The 19,420-nt window shown below is 40.7% G+C and overlaps 1 long non-coding RNA gene across 1 annotated transcript in view; it reads left to right on the forward strand.

Annotated features, from left to right (window-relative positions):
* LOC117694366 (uncharacterized) overlaps window positions 1–17,595 on the forward strand; it is a 76,020-nt gene extending 58,425 nt beyond the window's left edge. The window contains exon 5 of the long non-coding RNA XR_013106078.1: window positions 17,474–17,595. This is a non-coding gene — a long non-coding RNA (uncharacterized LOC117694366). The remainder of the gene's footprint in view (window positions 1–17,473) is intronic.
* Window positions 17,596–19,420: the final 1,825 nt, after the last annotated feature.

The following is a 19,420-nucleotide window of genomic DNA, read 5'->3' on the forward strand; positions in this document are numbered from 1 at the left end:
TCAACTTTTCTTTGGTATGCCCATAATGACTGAGTGTCATGGTTTGGAATGAACAAGAAAAGACTAAACAGGTCCAACACTTGCTATTGTCCCTCTTAGTACCCTCTTCTATGGGTCTTGATCTTAGTAATTACCCTTACTCACCTTCTTGTTATTAATCAGTGCCTTGGCTCAGTTTTATATCTTAATGCAATTGCACTAAATAAATATAAATTATGTTGGTTGTGGTGGTACATGCCAGTAGGATTTGATAATAAATATAAATTACACTAAATAAATAAATAAATAAATTGCACTAAATAAGTATACTCCTTAAATAAAAATGAGTGTCATTGTCTTCATTTGGTGTCACCTGATGCCATTCTTAGGGAGATGGGAAAGACCTAGTTGCATTGTAAACTAGACATATGACAGTCATGTATATCCTAAAATGCTATGATCCTAGGCAAATCTTTATATTATACAACATGATTCTATGGCAAATCTGTACTCTGTTTGGCATCAAGAAGGAAACTATCTTATCAGGCAGATAAAATGATTACTAGTTGATGTCAGAACAAGTCAGTCTCCTGGCACATTATAGCATCCTGTGTACTTCACCAGGGCCTTCAGAATTGTCTTTCATCACCTTCTCAAAACCTTTTAGGAGATAGAACAGTATCATCTTCATTTCTCAGATGAGGAAACTAAACCACTTAAATTAAAGGATGTGCCTATGAAAGTAAGAGCTTCAAAAAGATTACCAGTTGTTAAGGTGTTTAATAGTACGTGATATACAGATTCCAAACACAAAATGGTGAGCCACTGAAAGAGAAACATGGAAACGGTTTATTGTTAAGGTGTCTTACTCTTCAAGAACTGGGGATCACTAAAGTGTGAACTTTTACACAGAGGAATAAAATGGTGCAGAGCTGATGGAGGATAAACAGGATAAGCAGAGTCAAGAAAGATTAGGGCTTTTTCTCCTTATGCCTATTGAGCCTGACTTAGGGTACCCTGATAGAAATGCACCAGGCTTCCTACAAAATTATCCTCATAGTGTCTTGAATGAGCCAGTTCTGCTGAGCAGCTGATGTTTTTCTCAGCATCTGTCCTCATAGGAGGTGTTCTCTGAGCCCCAAGAGTTCTATGGGTCACCCAGCCCCCAATACTCAGGCTTCTTTCAAAAGCAGAGCTGGAGGGCACATCTGCCAAGTTCCTCTGCTAACAAGCAATCTCTTCTCTGGTAGCTCTTCTGCTGGAATAATTGAGCACAGCAGCATGTGCATGTGATAATGTGCATGTATTTGTATGTGGGGAAGTGGGGTCAGCCACTGCTAGCCTGGGGTGAGATGAGGTTTCTGTCTTCTTTCCAGTTACCTTGTGAACTGCTTCTTCTCTGGATATTTGATTTTGCTTCCTTCCTTTCTTTTCTTTCCTGTTGCTTCTCACAATCCTAGTAGGGGTTTCTGTGTGCTCCTAAGGCCACACTTCTAGAACGGTACCAGGGCAATTTCTAGGACTTCCTCTGAAATGGATGGTCCATCCAGGAAATGGGCTAAGTTCCTGAGTAAAGAAGAGTAAGACTAATTCAGAAGGTAATTCAGAAGGTAGAGGGCACAGGAGGGGCATCTAGGCAGGTGATGTGCCTAGTCATTAGGGATGTAAGGTTTAGAGGCGGAATATTTGAGTAAAAACATGTTTTATGTCATCCTGGCTATGTAACCTTATACTGCTTCAATTACCTCTGCCTTTAAATTGGGAGATGATAACAATATCTTCCTTGTGTAGCTTTCCATGGATTTAAATAATTTGAGTCTACCTTCTATGGGTGAGGAGAATTTGTTCCCAACTTCCAAGATCCAGGAGCTTTCATTAGACAGATTCCTGCCCCGGGTGAAGAGCCATGACAACTCTTAAAGGTTTCTGTCTGAGGATCAGAACCTCAGCTGCAACCCAGTGTGGTCAGCATTGAAGCTGTGTGGATCTCTAAGAAGTGTTTTCTGGACCAGCTCCAGTGCTGTCATTGTTTGAGTGACTTCCCTTCACAGAACACATAATATTCTCAGTTATGGAAGGGGTCTGTAAGACTTGCAGGAACAAAATAGGGGGAGGTGTACAAGCAAGCTGTACAACACCATCTATCAGTGTAGTTCATACAGGTAAACCTCGGGAGGTTTTCTAGCCTGAAGCTGAAGAGAAGGCAGTAGCCTCAAATCAATGCTAACTCCAGTATAGAGAGAAGAGGAAAAACAGATGAGAGGTCCAGGCCAACTTTGAGAAACAGAATTAAAAGTAGCCGGGCCGTGTGTCTGTCTGTGTGTGTGTGTGTGTGTGTGTGTGTGTGTGTGTGTGTGTGTGTGTGAAAATGTTGGAGACTAGAGCTAAATAAGTGATATAAAACTTTTTTAGGGCTGTAGGTATAATGCAATGATGCAGCACTTGCCTAGTATTAAGACACCTTAGCTTTGATCCCCAGTACCACAACAAATGTCATGCTTCTGCAGATGGCCAATTACCTATCCACATACTGGCAACACTGTGTGGACTCAGTGGGGTTTTTTAAAAAACACAGGAAGCTGAGAGAGAAGGCTGGTAGGGAGATGAGGACTTGGAGAGGAGAGAATGAAGGATAGGAACACTTAATAACTACTTCTTAAAGCATAAAACTTAAATAAAATTTCTTAAAAGAAAAATGTAAACATTTATTCTGCTCTCTTGAGGAATAGGTAGGTGAGTATGAATTCTGCCTTTTGTACTTGATCAGTGATTCCCTTGCTACCAGAATTGTGTCTGCACTAACCACTCTCCCTCGAGCTTTGTGCTGTGCCTGCAGTAGTTGTAAGTTCTGTTCTTTGCAGGCTGCTTGGGAATGCCTTTCAGCAACTGTCAATGGCATCATGTTGGCTGACACTTAAACCATCCATAGCTGACTTCTTAGCAGTGTGATAGCATGAAATTGAAAACTGAGAGTGAAAGGGAGCGAGTCTTGGCCTATTCCAACCATCAGAGTTATGTCAAAGGACTCCAGAGGATGCGGAGCCAAGAGTTTAAGGCTAAAACAGAGACAACATTTACTTCACAGAGCCTTCTAAGGAGACTGGCTTCTGTATTGATTGAAACAGAAGTATGATGGAACATTGAGCATTGACTAGTTCCTATGGATGAGGTAAAGAAAGATACTGCTTAAAAGACACTAACCAGGAGGAAGCTGGGAAGGCAGTAATTAGGATAAGTGTGTGTCGGGCCAATCACTTTGTTATCAGGGTTGGGAAGGAACTATAGAAACTATTTATTTTTTTAAGACCTTAGTATCATTGAGTATCACATCTACCTTAGTTAGCCTCCCCCCAATATACTACTTTTATTGCTTATTTGGGAATTTCACACCATACCCCCTGATCAGACTCACTTCCCAGCCATCTTAGTTCTACGGCCCCTTGTGACCATCCCCAAGAAAAAGAAAAAAGAAAAACAAGTTCAATTTGTATCGCCCATATACTCACAGAAGCATGGTCAAACTCCCAGTGGCCAGCCACTTAAAAAATCTGAGTGCTTCCCCACTTACCTCCCCCCCAGAAGCCATCAGTTATGGAGAGCTACACTTCAGCATCCTTATCACAATTTTTAAGAGTTCTTTTCAGTTGCTTACTGTCTATATTGTTACCTTTTTGGTGTGTGAGGCTACAACAGAGTTCCTTTGCCCTACAGTGGGCTGGGCCCTTCTATAGCAATTGACAATGAAAACAATCCCCTACAACCATGCCCACAATCCAATCTGATGTGGAAAAAATTTTGAGACTACCTTCTCAGGTGTGACTCTAGGCTTTGTCAAGTTGACAGTTAAAAGTAGCCAGGACAAACACCTACTCTTAATTTCTTTGGGCTAGACAGAATTAAAACACTTACACTCACATTTGAAGAGAAACCAGCCTCTCTTTGCAAGGAATTCCAGCTTTTCACTATTCTGTGGAGTTGTTATTTTCTGAAACACACTTTGGGAAACTCTTCTCTCTCCAGTGAGGGGTTCTAATAAAATTTATCTGTTCTTTGAGGGAATATTTTCATTGTTTTTTAATTGGTAAATTCTTCCCTATTCATTATCTTCTATTTGAAGGAAAAGTGAAGAAAGGTTCCTTTTTAAATATAATTTATTTTTAATTTATATGCATTGTTTTTTTACCTGCATGCATGTCAGTGTAAGGGTGTCAGATCCACTGGAACTAGAGTTACAGACAGCTTTGAGATGCCAAATGAGTGCTGGGAATTGAACCCAGGTCCATCTGGAAGAGCAGCCAGTGCTGTTAACCATTGAGCCATCTCTCCAGCCCTAAGACAGGATCTCACTATGTAACTTTGTCTCTACTGGAATTCTCTATGTAGACCAGGCTGGCCTTGAACTCACAGAGATCTACCATTCTCTGACTCCCCAGTGATGAGATTTAAAGGCATGTGTCAGCATGTCCAACCCAAGTTTCTTTTTTAAAAAAATGCAGACCACCTTCACAAGGTCAAGCCATCCAAAGTCCCAATATTGAATGGGGAGAGCCTCATGAGGCCCCCACCCATAGCTGAGAAGCTATTGACAAATGGATGTCCACTGAAGAAGAGTCACCTGTCCTTCAGAAATATGAGCCCTGAGGTTACCCATGCTCCAGTAGATGGTCCCACACTCATGCATACAGACAGTACTACATGAACTCAGTGGGTATTTTTTTAGTGCCTGAAATTGGTAGGGAAAAGTGGTAGAATAGATAGATAGGAGAGGAATTAAAGGGGGTAAAACTGGGGGCTGCTGGATCAAAACATACTCCTTATGAATAGTTAATAAAATATTAATATTAATGCAGACGACATAGTCTGGGCTGCTGGAGAAGGGCAATGAAGAGTTGCGTCTTTGCTGAGATTGGAGCAGTCTGGAACAGAAACCAGACTGGTAGCTGTATGTAGTGGCTATGAGATAAACAATAGAGTAGTAGTCCAGATGGACAAAGTCAGCCCTCCACTCTAAACTCCATGACTGCAGGTGAGAACTTCATGAACATGTAGATCATCCTACCTACCCCATGCTTCTCTTATGTCTATGGTGCTCTCTGATTATTTAATAAAACAGCCATACCAAGGAACTGTAGTAGTCTATAGTCTTGTGAGGAGAAGATCCTCTATTCTTATAACCTCTCCAGGTGAGATCTATCTAGCACAAACCCTGGCCCCACAACTGCAATGCCTTCATAGGAAGGTCCTGAATATGGTCTTAGGGATTCCCCAAATAGCACTGTTTCACCTGAGAAGGATCCCTTGTGTCTGAAATAGTTTGGTTCCTAATGCCTCCCTCTGAAGATTCTGGACTGTAGACTCTCTCTTAATACCTTTGCCTCACAGTAGGGTGGGGGCAGCTTCAGTTCCACTCTAACCCATTACCTGCTAACCAAGCCAATCTAAACTAAATCAGGGTCAAAATAAGGTATTTTGAAATAAATACCCCCCAGGCAACCCTCCCCCCCCCACACACGCACACACACTTTTCTAATGTACATTTCAGATTGCTGTCCCTAAGGCTCTGCTGAATCAACTTGGTTTTTCCTTCCCATGTTCTTTTCTAATCATGGAAGATTTTGTGTACAGTCATTATCCTAAGCCAGTGAATCTTGACACTTACCTAAATAGGAAGCCCATGGCTGGGTATCATGCCTGCACCAGCCAATACATCCATTCTCCCTCTCAGCAAAAGAGATTCCTTCAGCATTTCAACACTTGTTCCCAGTTGAGAAGGAGAGAAGAGAAAGTTTTGCCAATTGGGGGGAGTCTAACATAAACTCTTTAGAGCAGAAGTCATGTCTTTCCCTTCTTCCTAACCTGTACTTCTTGTGTCTATTCTAAAGTAGACAGGAGGCTGACAGCAGTGAGGATTTACTCCATCCTTGTTGCAAGAGTAGCTGTAGTTCTCCTCCATCAGCACTTAATAGACATTCTGCAGTGGTAGCTCTGGCCCCTCCCTTCAGTCTCCCTGGAAAGTCCTGTGCTGAGCTAGCAGCTGCCTTACTGTGGCCTGCAGAGCTCCTAACCTCTAGCAGCACCAGCCTTGAAGAGACTTGGAAAAAAAGAGAGCTTTTCTTGTTTTTATACTTTGCAGATATGGACACAATAATTTTATAAGCCAGGTAAAACCCCAGAAGAAATCAGACAGCACATCAGTATGCATCAGAATCCATAACATGCATCCACACCCACCCACACCACGTTCCCCTTTTATACTGCTGTGGTTAGCATACAAAAATAGGTTTCATTGTGATATCTCCCTAATAACTATCTGTATGTTTTATCTTTATCTATCTACCTTCCCTCAGGGCTGATCTTCCACTCACAAGGTCCTGCCCTTACGCTTTAATGTCATATACATTCCATTATCCTTTCTTGCTTTACCTCTTCCAACACTTAGGGGATTTTTTCTCCTCTTATCCCTTTCAATTTATATATCCCGAATATTTGTGTACACACACACACACACACACACACACACACACTTGGAAAGGATGGAGGAAGTTACTTTAAAGGTACAGATTATATCATTATCATATATTTAAACCTTAATTCTCCATATGAAGAAAATATAAAACATTTGTGTTTTTATACCTTAGTTCATGTACTATGTTCTCCAGTACCCTACACTTTTCTTTAGTTGTCTTAATTTTATTTTTCTTCACTACTGAATAAAATTCCATTGTGTATATGTACCACATTTTCTGCATATGAATACCTAGACTGGTTGCATATCTGGGATGTACATATAGGCACAATTTAATGACCCACTACTGTGATCAAGGCTAATTTGAGCATTTAAAATTGCTAAGGATAGACTTTTAAAAATATTTCTTATTATTTAATTTCAAAATGTGTGTGGGTGCCTATGGAGCCAGTGCAGGTGCCCACAGAAGACAGAAGAGTGTGTCTGGAGTACGAGTCACCAGGAAATTGTGAGCCACCTCATATGAGTCCTGGGACCTGAACTTGAGTCCTCTGGAAGAGCAGTGTGTACTCTTAACCACCAAACCATCTTTCCAGCCCTTGGCAAGGCCAATCATAGAGTGTATAATATGAGTTTAAGATGTAACTCATCAGAAAATAGATTTTTTTGAGGAAATGCCAGGAACATAATAGAATTTCTTAATAACAATAGAAAGTGCTCTTTTAAGTGCAGTGTAACCTAGTACAAAGAGCCAAACTGAATTCTTGGGTTTCTTAGTTTATTTGATGTCTTTCTAGGTCGCAACTCACTTTATACATTTGTTTGTTCCCTAATGCTGGGGTTACATGCATGTGTTACCACTTCTGGCTTTCCCTTGGGTGCTGAGGATCCAAACAAGTCTTAATGTTTGCACAGAAAGCACTTTACCTACTGAGCCAATTTCCCAGACCTTAACTTTTGAAACAGGGTTTCTTATTGAACCTGGAATTATTGATTCCTATAGCCTGGCAGGCTAATGAGCTGAAAGAATCCTCATGTCTCTACTGAGGATGCAGGCATGTCTATAATAAGGCATCTTAGTAATGTTATTCTGTAAGGAGAACTATGAAAGCAAAAACAAAGGAGCAGCAGTTCATCTTAGCAAGCATACTGGCAAATTCAGTTATGTCTGTGGTTTAAATATTGTTCATATGTTGTCTGTATTCAGATCTCATTACACCATAGTCTTGATCTTTCATGGTCACAGAATGGCCTCATCTGATGTTGACATGCTATGGCTTTGTTTAGCAGAGGACTGCAAGAGCCAACTGATAGGACCAAGACAGGTTCTAGCTTTAGGAACTCTTTCTTTCTTTCTGAACTAACTTACTTACTTTCTTTCTTTCTTTCTTTCTTTCTTTCTTTCTTTCTTTCTTTCTTATTCCCAAAGACAAACATAGACTGCAGGACCAAAATCCTTCAATACTACCAAGATTTTGCAGAGAGAACATAGCCTGTGCCAAGAATATTAGTCTAATCAGTTCCTTATGTTGCAGGATGAGCTGTTGAGACCGCTCAGAAGACAGTGGGTATGCAGCACCACTGGTGTTTAGTTAATTACTAGCAGTTTTTAGAATTGAAATAATTAGTGGTTTGGGGAACCTAAGTTTCAATTATTTTATTTACCTCTTAACATATAGGCATAGCAAGAATTACTTGTTGCAGCATAAAATTCCCTTGACTAGTAAAAAGGAAATCCATGTTCATGAGGACAATTTGACTACTCATAAAAACCATAAATTCTGAATTTAGAATAGTTTATTGTACTTTTAGAGTAGAATGTTAACTTATGAGTAAATGTTATTTAGGGGTCAGAAGTAATCATTTCTGTTAGTTGTATTATTCCTACTGTGAGTTTCAACACCTTGTGTAGTGGGCATGAAGAAGCAATCAAGCTTCCCTTTTGGGAGTTCTATAAGGAATTCCATGCCTTATTTTGGAGGTAATTGGGTATTTGGGGGGTAATTTTTTAAAAAAGATATCCAGGTATAGTTACATATGTCTTTAATCCCAGCACTTGGGAAGTAGAGGCAGGCACACCTCTATGTACTTGAGGCTACTAGCCTGGTCTACTGAATTCCAGTCCATACTATATTCCAGAACTATGTAGTGAGGACCTATTCAAACAACTAAAATAAGGGCTTTTTTTCTTTTGTTTTTGTTTTTGAAAAACACTATCCTCTGGAGGTTTGAATTTCTAAAAGTATCTAATAGTTTCTAAAAAGTATTCAAAGCATACAAGTTAAAGTAGGATGTTGTGTGTCTGATGCCTATATTTAAAGAAATACACAGATTGTATTGGGAGCAAAAGTATCTGTGACAAGTTGAATGGGCCCATTTTATATCCCTCTAAGTTAATGAACTTATGGTGCTTGTGATGGAGCCCACAGCTTTGTATTTGAAATATAAGTGCACTGCCTACCTCAGTTACTTAAAATTTTTAGTAGAGTTAACCAGTTCCTGTAAAGCAGTCTGAAGTCTGTCTGAAGATCTGCACAGGCTAATAGTAGTGACTACAGGGAAGAAGCACACGTATGTTTAGAGCACACCAGCAAGTGTGGAAGAAACACTGATGATGTTTCATAGGTGTGGCAAAAAGCTGAAGAGGGAGTGATGACAGTCTATAGCACTGAGTTTGCACAGCACAAAGAACCAGTAGTTTAGGGATCAGCTAGAACTCAGCCAGTTGAAGCTTTTGCATGCCTTGCTGTTGCTATCATGGCTCTTAGACAATAGCTATGTCTTTTTTCCTACATCTGTTGAATCCTGAAATATGTAATAACTTCTGACCATTTCCATCGAATAAATACCCTTAGCACCTATACAGAAACTGTGTAAACAGAAATGAAGTAGAGGTTTACAATCTAAAATCCCAAGAAACAGATTTTGGCACAGATATTTTATAGTCTTTGTGTTTAACTATAAATAAAGTTTTTGAGAGGTATGCAGTCACTGAAATATGCTTTTGTTTGCATACTTATATCTAGTTGATGAATTCTACTTTTAATTTGTCAGATTATTTTGATACTGCCATACTAAGTATGACAGACAAAAGTCTTTTGATGGCTAGACTTAATTTAAAGAGAAGCTTAGCTAAACCTAACTATCTTTTTACTCATTCTTTAATAAAGTAAAATGTTTAATCATTGTGTCACCTAAATGACCATATTAGAAAACCCAAAGATAGCTTGGGTATAGAAAATATTTTAATGATTTTTTATTATTCTGCACTCAGGAAGGTGTATTAGTTACATTTCTGTTGCTGTGATACAATACCATGACCAAAAGCAACTTAAAGAAGAGAGAGCTGAGCTGGGCGGTGGTGGCACATGCCTTTAATCCCAGCACTTGGGAGGCAGAGGCAGGTGGATTTCTGAGTTCGAGGCCAGCCTGGTCTACAGAGTGAGTTCCAGGACAGCCAGGGCTACACAGAGAAACCCTATCTCGAAAAAAAAAAAAGAAAGAAAGAAAAGGAGGAGGAAGAGGAGGAGGAGGAAGAGGAGGAAGAAGAGGAAGAGGAGGAATAAGAAGAAGAGTTGATTTTGGCTTATGGTTACAGATGGCTAGAATCCATAATGGTAGGCAAGGGATGGCATGCTGGCAGGGTAATGGACAGAATGCTAGACCACAAAAGATGTTTACTGAGCATTTAATATTCTTTAAAAACTGAGCACTTAGTGTGGCCAATTTCAGGTTGAAAAACTACAATTTTCAATTTCCTTCATACCCCTCTTCCAGTGAAAATGTAAGAAGAGACTCCTACTCCACCATTTCAGGCTAATCTCTTCTCAGAGTCACTGCCTTGCTTCTGTCTGTCTGTGGTGTTAGTATCTCTTCAAATAAATCTCTAATAAAAAGGACAGTCTGCCTCAGTGTTCTTAAACTCTAAACATGAAACCTTTTGATCACTAAATAAAAGATCTGGGTCTAAGGTACAGATAGTTCCAGTGAACGTTGATCAGCCTCCACTGCTAACGATGCCTCCCAGCCAGAAGTCATTTGTGTTTGATACTGTTGAATTTGGTACTTGCTACTTGAGGGGAAATGCACAGTGGATGAGAGTAGGGTGTTTTCCTTTCTGGCAATGAACAACAAACCTGGCTTCATCAACTCCAGGTGTATGATCTTTGACTGATGTTCATTGACAGCATGTGCATGTGAAACTAGACAGCCAGTAATCAGGCTTCTGTGACCCCCTCACTAGATGGGCAATGATCAGTTGACTTCTCTGATGCTCATATTTCTTCTGTTAATTATACATAGGTAAAACATTCATCTTAGACTACTGTGAGACCTTGAAACAAAATTTGTTTGCAAGCAATACAAAAATCAGTAGACCATATTTAAAATAGCATCTACATGAAACAGCTCAGTAGTACTGCAACGTAGTGACTCCGTAGTGGTGGGTTTTGCTGTTCAGTTTTGTAGCGCTGGCTCTTGAAGATGGCCAGAGAAAGTGGCCTATAGCCCACAGAAGGCAGACTTTTTCCTCACAAAGAACCCACCTTCCTTGGAGTATTTCTCCACCTACCACCAGTGGTATATATTTTTCTATAGTTGCCTTTAATACATAATTTAGTATTTTCTGAAATACTTTTCCTGTAGCAACTTCCATGGGTAATGGACAGAATACTAGACTTGAAAGAACTAGAGCTGAATTCTAGTCTCCCAGGACTACTTGAGAAAGCTTCAGTTTGCTCTTGTGTGAAATAGGTATAAGAACCCTGCCTCATATGTTGCAAAATCAATATTGATTATGTTTGTACCAGAGTGGTATAATAGAAACATGATTATTTGTTCAGTTCACGTCAAACTTTTGCTTAAGGAATTTCTTTCCCGGGATATGGTAGGGCATGTCTGTGATTGCAGCACTTGGGGAACTGAGACAGAATGAAAGATCTCAAGTTCAAGGGCAATTCCATAAAAAAGGAGAGACTGCCTCAAAGTAATAGGAGGAGGAATCTGATGAAAAGGAGTAGATTATACAATATGGAGCTAAGATATTATCCATCAAGAAGTAAACATGGTTTTGTGGTGAACCAGAGAAAAACCAAACAAGGAGAGACAAGGGGGAAGAGCAAGAATGAATCTGTAGATAGACATTGGCGTTCAGAGAGAGGTTTCAAGTGAGAATGGAATTTCAGTAATCAGTTTTTAATTGTTTATATTGTTATATATGTCTCCTCCATTTCTGTAAATCCTTTCAATATGTCAGTTACAAAAGCCTTCAATTGAATGGATTTTTAAAAATTATAAATCAGGGAAGAACAATGTTCCTGATGGTTCTTGTCATTGGATAGTAGTAGTGGTAGTAATAGAAGATGAACTGTGAAATCTGAAGTTTATTAGAAGCCCCAGTTCTGAACCACATAGTATTCTGAGCCCTGAAGATTTCAGAGAAATTTCTAAAGAAGACATAAAATTTTCCTGACAAGGGTAATGATGGGGTCTTGGGCCAACTTTATTTGAATTTGAAAGGACAGGCTGCCTCTGTGCTTACTGCTGTTGAAGTATTCACCAGCATAGGTGTGCTCCTCTGTGTCAGTTGTTTCTGGGTCTTTGTTTGAGTAAGTGTTTCTAATAGCCTTTTCAGATGAAGCCTTAAGTGCTCTCCTGACAATGCTACAGTGGCAAACCATCCCATTTCTCGAAACTTGCCAGGTCCAAGCCAAGAAGGGGAGAGAAAAGAGAAATTGGAGGAATGTGGGAATCTATTAACAATAATTGCTAACATAATTGTGCTATGGCCTAAGCTAGAGTGGCTAGGAACCCAACTTGGTTGACTACAAAGCCCCAAACATTGCACAGCCTGTCTCAGGGCCCATCTCAATCTCTTTTACTCTGGATGAGCTTCCCTAGATTGAGACTAAGACTGAGGGAGCCAAAGGCAGGCCCATCAGGTAAAGGAACTGGCAATGAAATTCAGAACAGAACATCTGTCTACAAGGAACTGTATATTTTTGTTGGCAGTTTCCTTAGCAACTCTCCTGGCACCTTCCACAGAAGCTAGCTTGGCTTGCCATTGCCAGCTGACTGCTCTGACATGTAGAATTGCCAGGTTAACAAATCAAAAGATACCCAGTTACATAGGACTTTTGGATAGATAATGGGTTTTTAAAACATGTGAGCATGTTCTATCCAGCATTTAGGACACACATATTAAACAATAATTCAAGTTTATCTGGAATACAAATTCAATTGTGCATTGTGCATTTCATCTGACAACCCTGCTTTGTCTGGACATAGCGTTTCAGAGAGTAGAGGGATGAGGACTGTGGAAATGTCCCATACAGTGGCCTTAGCCCAGGGAGCCTTATGACCTGCTATGGCTGGCAACTCTTTAGACAACTGCTTCAGGTGCAGAGATTGCATAGTTCTCCATCACTGGTGGAGCCTAACCAACCCTTCTGAGGTTCTTTAGGATGTACCCAGTTATCACACTGAAAGACCTACATCTTGGAAAATATTTTTCTTACTGGCACATTGGTGGCTGGTGATGGGTTTAAACTTAGAGGAACTGGAGACTTTGGAAAACAACAAATGAATTCTGAAACTGCTAAGTAAAACCCAAGACATTGAAGTATTTTTATCAAGCACACTAATTGCTGTTTTAAAGATAAGCAAATTTGGGGGATATTTAGAAGTCCTAGATCTGAAAGGTATTGGTGCCACAGATCATTAAAGTTCAGCCTCTTCTTGTTTTAATTATTAAGCATTTCCAGAGTGTCAGTCCCTCACCTGGTTATTATTGCTATTGTTTTGCTACCTTAGCATAGGCAGTGTAGTAAGAATTTCATGTTCATTAACTTGTATAAGTCCTGATGGGTCCTGTGCCCTATAATAATAATAAAATAATAATAGAAGTGCAGGACAGGGGAGGGGCGGCCTTTAATCCCAGCACTCAGGAGGTAGAGGCTGACAGATCTCTGTGAGTTTGAGTCCAGCCTGGTCCATAGGGTGAGTCCAAGGGACAGCCAGGATACAGAGAAACCCTGTCTTGAAACAAACAAACAAAAATATATAACAATAGAAAGATCAATTGTGAAATCTGAAGTTAGTAACCATATGAGGTCACCACTATTATTATATTTTTTTTTAGGAACAAAAAAGCAAAGACTAAGAAGCTCAGTTGTTGCCTAGTGTCATAGAGCTGACTATCCAAATCTACGGATGTTTTGAAGGAAGGTTGCTGGGGTCTTCATTTTTAGTGATAGCTACTGAACCAAGGGCTTTGCTGTGGTTGACAAGCCGTTGATCACTGCTCCAACTTCAGCTCCAGAATCTAGGTTTTAAATCACTATACTCTGTGCTCATATAGATCCCTGACCAAGTGGAAGGCTACTTGATATCTAGCCAAAATCTTGAATGCTTTCAAAGGCCTTTCTTTTTGTTTAGTTATCATGGAGAGAGGATGACTATTAGGAAAACAAGAAAAGTTAGTTTCTCCAATTATAGCTTTCTGGGAAAGATCTAGTCACACTGCCATCTCTCTGATGTCCTTTTAATGGAAATTTGAGGACAGTTGAACAGCTCTTAGACCTAACATAGGGTTCTTTAGGCTTAGGTCTGGTGGCTCTTTCTAAGGCCAAGACCTTATGGGGTTATCTTAAGCAGTGCACTGAATGAGTGGACTTTGTAGGGCCAGGCCATGATGGTAGACACAGTAAAAGTACATCCTGGTGAGGGTTTTCTTCTTTCTGATAGTTCAACTTCACACGTGCAAGAGATGCTGCAGGGACCTACTGCCCTTGGTACTCCTGAAATCCCTCCAAAAACTGCTAGATTCAGTCGGTGGAAGAGATTGCAATGCTTTCTAAATTCTGAAGAATTGTAAAGGGTAACTGATAGAGCATAGATGGCCCTGTCTGGAGGGTTCCCTGAGAGGCACACTTTGACTTTGCAGTTTTTCACAATTGCACTTTTTAAAAGAAAGAATTTTCCCTTGGCGGTCTGGGTTCACACAACCTTAAAAGTTAGGCCAGGGTAGAGGATATATTAGCACCTCCTGATTCAGAGGGTGGCAGTCAACTTGGCAGTGCCATGAGGTAACTTCAGCTTCAGGGCCCAGGGCCCCTCATATGCTCCTGGTTTCACAGAGAAAACCCAGCAAGAGTGAAGTTCTCTGAGTAGGAGTCGTTAGAAAATGAAAGAGCCCAACACAGCAGAAGCCCCCAACCCTGCATCCTACCTAGAGACAGAGTTCTTTGTCTTTTGCCTGTGCCAGCTTATAGGATGTCACTTAGGCCTAGGCTTCCATGCAAACTGGCTGCTTAGACAGAGCTTAGCTGGGACATGAGAGGGAGAAAGCAAGGGCTCTCAGTGGGGCCCACTTGCCCTAAGCTCCAGCAACATGACATGTATTTACCAGAGGCATTTAGCTCTCAGCAGGGAGGATTGAGGCTTTCCCTGCTTCTTCACTCTATCTGTTGGCCTAGTTTCCCAGGAAAGGGATCTTAGCTTCAAGGTTAGACAATCTGTTCTGTAGTTTCCCGACTTTAATTTGCAGTGTCACCACTCAGACTGACCCTTCAACTGGCTATGCAGCCACATACTTGCCTTTGTTTCTCTGAAAGGTCCAGAAAATTCTATTATTGCTGTTGTTGCACCTGGAGGGGTAGGTAAATCTATCTCTGTAAAGACTGCCCAGGGCTGTGGGATCAAGAAAAGGTCTAGGCAACTGCTAGAGCTGATCCCTCAAGGGACAGATGCAGCCACCGTGTTGGTGGACCATGTAGAGAGGCAGAAAGGCATCTTGCCTCTGTCAGCCTACCTCCTACCTCCTGGGTGAAGGAACTTTTGGATAGCATGGGTGCATGTTTTCTCCCACAAGAAGCAGAGCTAGGGCAGCCATTCCTTCCCCAACCAGCTTTGCCCTAAGAGAGTTTCCAGGGGGTTCCCAGTCACAATAGTATTCTCATCAGCTGTATATAAGAATATGGTTTTGGGCAGGGTGAATGAATAGCAAGTGGGACAGTGGGGCCAGCCTAACCATTGTACTGAGGACTGCCTGAAGTCAGTGGAAGAGACTTTAGTGGCCAGTGGGCTGCTGTATTGAAGGAGTTTTCAGATGAAAAGTTTAATAAAGTAGGCAAGAAAAACATAATTACCAACTACAGCTGTGCTAAAGAGTGTAGAGTAAAAAAGCGTCCCTTAATCTCCAAATTTCTACCCCTTTCTCCAGAAGCAGCCACTTTTTACCAGGCTAGGTGTACCCTTCCAGAAATAGACATCCCCCTTGGGAAGGTTTTTCTTTTAGTTTCTGGCTTAGTCTGAATTTTAGCTGTGATGACTCTTCTTTTTTTTTTTCTGACTTCATATTTTAATCATACATAAAGTAGAGAAAATAATGGAACAAACTTCCATGTTCTCATGCAGTTGTAATAATTATCAAATTTTGGCTGTTGTTATTTCATTGAATCTTGTTAGTACATTTTTCTGGAGTGGGCAAAACTCAAGGATTTTGATATTTAACTATAAATACTTCTAAAATAAAGATTCTTTAAAAAGCATTCCTGCAGCCAGGGATGCAACTTAGTAGTAGAGGCATATAATACTGAGGTTTTGAGTCAGATCTTTAATAATACACAGACTCAGTCAGTGCTGGTATTATAGTCACACCTAAGAAGTGCACCAGCAGTTTTTTCTGTCATATTGTCTCTTCTGAATCTCACTGATTTCAAATCCATCAAGATATATAAAAACCACTACATTCCAAACATTCACTTTGTACTTTGCTTAGAGGAGTGTGAAGGGTTAGAAACTTGGGTCATAGCAGCCAGAGAAGCTTGCCCATCCTCCCCTGGCTATTCTTGTTCAGGAAAGAGGCTCTGTATTCAAACATTCTTTCAGAGCAGAACAATTGTCCCAGTAAGTTCCAAGCAATGAATCTGGACAGAGGTATTTTCTAAAGGTACTTTTGTCTTTTGCCTATTAGGTGGCTTCTGTGTTCCCCATTACTCAAATGATAAAAATAAATACGATCCATAGAGTTGGTTGATTATTGACAATCAGGGAAATAATTTTATTTCTGTTGTTAGACCTCATACATCTGCACTCTCTATATAAGAGCTACCCTAGCAAAGCCAGCCAACTTTTCAGAATTCTAAGTGTGTTATGTGGACACCTGGTTTCTTCCCACTGGATATTTGGCATTTCTTAAGTGCACTTGTTCTGAGTTTATTTATCAGAATACTTTATCTTCTAAACTACTTTCTTACTCTATCCCAAGCCATTAGCGTATCTCCCTTATAAATACACAATTTAGAAGTCACCCCTGTCCATCCTTGCATTGCTCCTTGAATTACCAGAAGAACAACACCCTCACTCCCCACAACACACACCATGCATGACCAAAGAATGTGAGATCTCTGGCCCTCAGCCCTCAGCCCTCAGTTCTCTTGGCCAGAAAGGCATGCCCAAGCCAATCAGCATAAAGCTGGGTGTGGAAAGTTCTATCTGCAAACATACAGCACTTGATACATCGTCTGCCACTCTGCCAGTATTCTGTGCCAGGACTGTGAAAAATTTTAAAATCCAGCTTTTCTAAATTTGGCCTGTGATGACATGGTCTTGCATAGGACAAGAAAAGCCTCAGCTCTAGATGCTAAAATACCATGAGGTGAGCCCAGGAACTCACTCGTACTGTGCCTTCTCTGTTTCCTTTTTTTTCTTCTATGTGGACATGGAGAAGTGAACCACTAGATTAGACACTTATGTGCTTACCTAGTTTTCAGGGAGAAAGTCACTTGACTTGTAAATGTCCTGGCTCAGTGGAGCAAAGAAAACGTGCTTGCTTTCTGGCCTTCCAGAATCTGGTATGATAGAGGAGAGCATGGAGGTACTATCTAGATGTTTTGTAGTTAATTGAAGACAGCTGCACTAAACTAAGCTATGATCAAGGTGGCCCACATTCTCTGGTGGTACTACTAGAACTGCATGAAGCACACAGTTTACTGGTGTCCTACAGTCCTTCTTTGTTCTTCCTCACAGGCTCCCAAAGCAGGCAGCAGACTGCAACAAGGAAGGCTCTTGGTGCCCTCTGGAGGAATTTTCAGTCATTGCAGAAGCCCAGCCAGAATGGAGAATATTTTGTTCAGCTCACTTAACAGATCCAATGAAAGCAGAATCATAGACTCAGGTAGGGTGGATGGGGTTTATGGGGTCAGAGAGCTTCTTGAAGACTGGACAAAAGTCCTCTAAGGACTGTAGCAAGGGTTTAGAAGAAGGATGCGGATGGAGTGTGCAGACAGTCCTGTCAGATGGACAGAGCAACTGCAACACACTAGATCTGAGGGAACTGGGAACCTTAGGGGACAGGGGAGAGTGTAACATAATCACCTGGCTGAGCACCTTTCCTAGCCATTGGCAGAAGAGCAATGCAGAAACAGGAAGATCTGCCCCAACAGTGAGGAGAGAGAAAGGGAAGGAGGTAGAGAGGGAGGGACAAGAGAAAGAAACAGAAATCAAATAAACACTAAGACAATGGAGATTGTGGAAAGGGGCAGAAAGGCCTTAGGAGAATATGCTAGGTAAGTTGGCGTCTGTGAGTTTACTGGGCAATTATTATTTTCTTCTGAGTGGTGTAAACAGTCCTAGAGATGCTGCTGAGAATGTGTGAGATGCATCTGAGGACTCAACCAGAGCTATTTCCCCCATACAGAGATCTGCTTTGGCTGTTGGCTATTTGATTCCCCACATCAGAATTCCCAAAGTTTAGTGTCAGTTCTTTTTGCTGTCATCCCTCTCCTCCGGGGCCATCAACATAAAGAAGATCCTACAGCTGTACTTCCATGACAGACAGAGTCTGTGTCTAGAGGGCAGACCTAGGAAGATATGGGTCTTAAGATCCTCAACAGTCAGTCATGGCCTTAGTCTGGTGTGTTCTGGGAAGCTGCGACCATACTATTCCTCAAGAGGCAGGTACAAGGATTCCTTACCTTTCAACTTGTATAAGAGCTAAAGATTTGTTTTAGAACCAGCCTCATACATTCTACAATTTCAGACTCCAGAATTGTAGGTCCTACTCAGTTTCTGTCTTCTATTGTCTATCTTAAGACAAAAACCACAGGACAAGTTTAGGAGGACATACCTAATTTTTTAGGAGTAAAGAAATAATAGGCTCCACTCTTCTTACAGATCAACAACTTTCCTTAGAGCAATTCAGGAGTCAACTCTTGCTTCTAAATCAAGTGGGTTATGAGTGTGTGAGGCTTCTGAGGTGAGAGAGAAGATAGACAAGGAACCCACATAGGTGCTCCTTAAGTTTCACCTGTTCTAGAAACTACTAGAAACCTTTCCCTAGCTAGCATCATCTTTTATGTTTGGCACTCAGGTCCCTTCACACACTTCAGAAATTACTCTTACCAGTATAGATGTTTCATAAATGATTCCCATGTTTTTACTGCTTGACCATATTTTGTTCATAGAATTTTCTCTGAGACAAGGACTGTATTTTCTTTCTCCCTTGAATCTGACCGCTCCCCTCCCAAACACCCTTCTTCTCTTAGCCTCATACTCACTTTCTGATGAAAAGACTATATTTCTTGGGAAGAGTTTTGACTAGCTCATTCCCAGTTTGTGATAATGTCTTGTCTCAGAGTTCATTTTCCTTGGAAATCACTTACACGTTCCACTCTGGCCTTTTTTTTTCCTTGTGATTTTGGCACAGGTGATTTTGGCACCCTCTCCTTTGTATTCCTGTTATCTGAACTATACTCTCATTATACTTCTGGATTTCATGAGCCTGGTCACACACAGCCTGTTCATAGAATCAGCAGCTTGTTTTATCTTCATTCTTCTAAAAGAAGAATTTTGAAGAAATTATTTTAAATGACAATTTTTTCTTCCCTATTGTGTTTCCAGTGCCAGGAAGAGAAAGAATGTTTTTTTGTTGTTGTTGTTTTGGTTTGGTTTGGTTTGGTTTTGCTTACAGAGGGA

This window comes from Arvicanthis niloticus, chromosome X (assembly GCF_011762505.2).
Source record: "Arvicanthis niloticus isolate mArvNil1 chromosome X, mArvNil1.pat.X, whole genome shotgun sequence".
NCBI lineage: Eukaryota > Metazoa > Chordata > Mammalia > Rodentia > Muridae > Arvicanthis > Arvicanthis niloticus.